This window comes from Chelonoidis abingdonii, chromosome 2 (genome assembly GCF_003597395.2).
Source record: "Chelonoidis abingdonii isolate Lonesome George chromosome 2, CheloAbing_2.0, whole genome shotgun sequence".
Lineage (NCBI taxonomy): Eukaryota > Metazoa > Chordata > Testudines > Testudinidae > Chelonoidis > Chelonoidis abingdonii.
In genome coordinates this window covers 212,930,583-212,935,873 of record NC_133770.1, presented here as the reverse complement: position 1 = coordinate 212,935,873, position 5,291 = coordinate 212,930,583, and the positions used below count along the sequence as shown (strand labels likewise).

Here is a 5,291-nt window from a genome sequence, read left to right as displayed (position 1 = left end):
ACTTTGGGAAGGAATCAAAGTACCTCCCTTGGATGACCAGTGGGGTTCCAACTCCAGTCTAAGGGCAGCCTCAACCAAGAGGTAATGGAGACACTCCTCCCTCAACTTCCTTCTCCTGGTCTTGATTCCATGACAACTAGGCTAATGGACAAACTGATCTTACATAACCCTCACTCAAGCACTTGAGACAGTGCAACTGAGGGTCACTGACTGGCATGGCCTCTCTGCAGCCTAAGTAAATCTGAAATCTGGGGACCGTGGTAAGGGTCCCCCAGTACTGGGTGGGGCACAATGACCCTCCTGGCTGGGAAATACTACTAAGAAATAAAGTTTGAAATAAAATAAAAAATAAAGGGAAAAAAAAACCCAAAAAATGTAAGCATCAAGCGACTAAAAAAAGTACCACTAGGTAAATTGCGTGGATGATATGTTTTTGTTCACACACCTCTACAGTGTCATGGACATAAAGAGTAACTATCAGAAATCTTGAATAGCTTGATTAGTGTGGTCCAACTGAGGCCCGTCACAAGGACATTAAAAAAAGCTGATTTTTTAAAAAGAATCAACATCCAACAAATTAATACTCTTTGGGGTGAGGTATTTCCTTCTCTAAGTACTAAGTAGAATAGGAGACTGGCTTCACATTTCACAGTTAAACCATTGCAGCTTGAAGTAAACACTGAATATCTTCTCGAAACAAGCAAAGAGCACCTGTCTGCACAGTTTTTTCTCAGTGAAATTTTAGAATAAATCCTCCTCATTTATTTCACAGGAAAGGTACTAATTATATCACATTTTCAAGAAAAGCCACAGGCTACATATCAGTCACATAGGAAACAAAATCGTTTCGTTTCAAGAAATATCTTACTTTAATAACTTCTTTAAAATTGCTGGTAAAGTTTGCAAACTCTGTCATTCCATTTACAACCAATGGTTGGCATCACTCATGCTGATTTGTTTGCCTATGAAAAAGTTCTGCTCTGCAACTAAAAAGGTAAAAACCAAACTCTGTGACAACCCTACAGCAAAGAGGAACAGAAATTAAATTCCCATTCTAAGGCTGGCTGGCCAAACCAATAATATTGATATTCTAATGGCTGTAACAACATGATGTAAATCTTTCCTAAATTATCTTTTATTCACAAAATGAGCATCTCATTTTAATTTTTGTTATTCGAACACGTAAAACCATTTTGGTACTAAGCTATTAAGCATGCTACCTTTTTATACCATCCACTGTCAGACTTGGCAGGCACTGGCCTACACTTGTTACGCATAAAGTGAGCATTTTCCCCATTTTTAAATACATACAACTTCATACAGAGAGACTTACAATAAAGATATTACATAGTCAAAATGCAGAATTAACAGACAACTTCTTCCCACACAGCTGCAGAGAATTCTTTCCTGACTGCTGGCTGGGGAGCCTTGCCCACATGCTCAGGGTTTAGCTGATCGCCATATTTGGGGTTGAGAAGGAATTTTCCTCCAGGGCAGATTGGCTGACGCTCTGGAGGTTTTTCGCCTTCCCCTGCAGCATGAGGCATGGGTCACTTGCTGGTGGATTCTCTGCTTGAGGTCTTCAAATCACAATTTGAAGACTTGAATAACTCGGACATAGGTTAGAGGTTTTTATAGAACTGGATGGGTAGGATTCTGTGGCCCGCTTTGTGCAGGAGGTCAGACTAGATGATCATGTTGGTCCCTTCTGACCTATGAGTCTATGAGTCTATGAGCTTTTTCCAAAGCTGAGAAAAATCAGAAAATTTTCTAACAAAGGCAATGTTTCACACCAGATGTCAACATATATTAAATAAGAGAAATGAAACAACAGAAGACACAGGCCTGGTCTACACTACGCGTTTATACCGATTTTAGCAGAGTTAAACCGATTTAATGCTGCACCCATCCACACAACGAGGCCCTTTATATCGATATAAAGGGCTCTTAAAACTGGTTTCTGTACTCCTCCCCAACGAGAGGAGTAGCGCTGAAATCGGTATTACCATATCAGATTAGGGTTAGTGTGGCCGCAAATCGACGGTATTGGCCTCCGGGCGGTATCCCACAGAGCACCACTGTGCAATCTGAACTTGGATGCACCGGCCAGGTAGACAGGAAAAGCCCTGCAAACTTTTGAATTTCATTTCCTGTTTGGCCAGCGTGGAGACCTCACCAGCACAGGTGACCACGTAGAGCTCATCAGCACAGGTAACAATGCAGTCTCCTGAGAATTGAAAAAGAGCTCCAGCATGGACCGCACGGGAGGTACTGGATCTGATCACTATATGGGGAGAGGATTCTGTGCTAACAGAACTCCGTCCCAAAAGACGAAATGAAAAAAAACATTTGAAAAAAATTTCCAAGGCATGATGCAGAAAGGCCACACCAGGGACTCAGTACAGTGCCGAGTGAAAGTTAAGGAGCTCAGACAAGCCTACCAGAAAACCAAAGAAGCAAACGGAAGGTCCGGGGCAGGGCCGAAAACATGCCGCTTCTACGCTGAGCTGCATGCAATTCTAGGGGGGTCCGCCACCACTACCCCACCCCTGTCCGTGGAGATTCCTGAGGTGGGGGTGGTAATCTCAGCCATGGCTGAGGATTCTGCTGGACGGGGGAAGATGAGGAGGAGGAAGAGGAGGACGAGCTTGCAGAGAGCACACAGCACTCCTTTCTCCCCAACAGCCAGGAGCTTTTTCTCACCCAGACGGAATTACCCTCCCAGCCCTCCCAAGCCACTAGCCCAGACATGAAGCCATGGAAGCGACCTCTGGTGAGTGTACTTTTGTAAATATAAAACATGGTTTAAAAGCAAGCGTTTTTTAATGATTGATTTGCCCTGAGGACTTGGGATGCATTCGCGGCCAGTACAGTTATTGGAAAAGTTTGTTAACATGTCTGGGGATGGAGCGGAAATCCTCCAGGGACATCTCCATGAAGCTCTCCTGGAGGTACTCCAAAAGCCTTTGCAGAAGGTTTCTGGGCAAGGCAGCCTTATTCTGTCCTCCATGGTAGGACACTTGACCACGCCATGCATGTAGCAAGTAATCTGGTATCATTGCATGACAAGCCTAGCTGCGTATGGTCCCGGTGATTGCTGGCATTCAAGCAACATCCGTTCTTTATCTCGCTGTGTTATCCTCAGGAGAGTGATATCGTTCATGGTAACCTGGTTGAAATTCAGGAATTTAATTAAGGGGACAGAGATGGCCATTCCTACTGGCTGTTTGCCTGTTGCTTTAAAAGAAATCCTTCCTTGCAGGTAGCCAAGCAGGGGGAGGCAGGGAGGGGTGGTAATGGCGCTGAGCTTTTTCGTTTGGCTAGCAGGGATCTTCCCTGCTACCAGCCATGCGGTGGGGGGGGGCAGGGGGGTGATTAGCAGTGATCTTCCATGATACCAGCCACGCGGTGGGGGGAGGGGTAAAGCGATCATCCAGAGAATTGGATGGGGGGGGTGGTTTCTGCTGCTGCATGTTAACAGAAAGAAGCAGCACTGAACGGGCTTTGCGTTGGTGTCTGCTGCTGCTTGTTAACAGGAAAGAAGCATCAGAGGGCACTGTGTATATGAAGGCTAGAGAAGCCGAAAGACAATGGCTTACCATAACCGCGTGCAAGCTGAATTCTGATGCCTGGGCCTGCGTCTGTGAGATGTGTAACACCAAATGCGACCTTGTAGTGAAATCACATGTGCTATGTAAGGTGAATAGTGTTGTTCACTGTGAAAGAGTATAACCATTGTTTTGTAAAATGTATCTTTTAAAATACTTCTCTCCCTTTTTTACCCTCCCTCATGCAGCTGCAAATTTTTCAAGCCTCCCTACTCCATCCTGAAGGCTATCTCAGGTAAGGCGGAGGGGAAAAAAAGACGCGAGACGACATGTTCTCGGAAATCATGGAAGTAACTTGCAATGAAAGAGCTCATCTGAATGAGTGGAAGGACATGCTATCAAATTACAGGAAAGATGCCAGTGAACGTAAGGACAGGAGGGATGCTCGAGATGAGAGATGGCGGGAGAAAGATCAGAGATGTAGGCAGGAAGATCAGTGGTGGCGGGATGCAACACTGGGGCTGCTGCGTGATCAAACTGACATCCTCCGACATCTGGTGGAGCTTCAGGAACAGCAGCAGAGTCACAGAGTGCCGCTGCTGCCCCTGTGTAACCACGCTCACCATGTTCCATATCTTCCTCACCCAGGACGTGTAAGAATGCGTGGGGGAAGGCTTCATGCACCCGCCCACTCCACTCCCGTGGACAGCCCAACCAAAAGGCTGTCATTACTCTGAAATATTTTTAGTGGCCTTTTCCTTCCCTCCTATCCTCCTCTCAAACCACATCCGGGATACTTTGTCAGTTCTCTCCCTCTTTTTATAATGACTTTTTAATAAAGAATACATGATTTTTAAACGATAGTGACTTTATTTCCTTTAGCAAGCTGTAAGTAAAGGGGAAGGGTGGGTTGCTTACTGGGAATGAGTCAGTCAAGGGAGGGGGTGTTCATTAAGGGGAAACAAACACAACAGTCACACCGTACCTTGGCACCTGATGAAACTCGTTTTCAAAGCTTCTCTTATGTGCACCGCTTCCTGGTGTGCTCTTCTAATCGCCCCGGTGTCTGTCTGTGCGTAATCAGCGACCAGGTGATTTGCCTCAGCCTTCCACCCCGCCACAAAGATCTCCCCCTTACTCTCACAGAGATTGTGGAGCACACAGCAAGCAGCAACAACAATGGGGACATTGGTTTGGCTGAAGTCTGAGCGAGTCAGTAATGTGCACCAGCGCGCCTTTAAATGGCCAAATGCACATTCTACCACCATTTTGCACTTGAACAGCTCCTGACTACTGTCCAGGCTGCCTGTGTATGGCTTCATGAGCCATGGCATCAAGGGGTAGGCTGGGTCACCCAGGATAACGACAGGCATTTCAACATCCCCAACTATTATTTTCTGGTCTGGGAAGTAATTCCCTTGCTGGAGCCGTTTAAACAGAGTAGTGTTCCTGAAGATGCGAGCGTCATGAACTCTTCCTGGCTGTCCCACGTGAATGTTGGTGAAACGCCCCTTGTGATCCACCAGTGCTTGCAGCACCATGGAAAAGTACCCCTTGTGGTTTACGTACTGGGTGCCCTGGGTGCTCCGGTGCCAAGATAAGGATATGGGTTCCATCTATCGCCCCACCAGAGTTAGGGAATCCCATTGCAGCAAAGCCATCCACTATCACCTGCACATTTCCCAGAGTCACCTCCTTTCGTAGCAGCAGCTTAATGATTGCTTTGGCTACTTGCATCACAGC

General features: G+C 46.2%; 1 long non-coding RNA gene across 1 annotated transcript; it reads left to right on the top strand.

The window, feature by feature from the left end:
• The first annotated feature begins 2,619 nt into the window (after positions 1-2,619).
• On the top strand, positions 2,620-4,409 carry LOC142046234 (uncharacterized). The gene is made up of 2 exons (XR_012655126.1): positions 2,620-2,773; positions 3,797-4,409. It is a non-coding gene; the product is annotated as an uncharacterized LOC142046234 (long non-coding RNA).
• Positions 4,410-5,291: the final 882 nt, after the last annotated feature.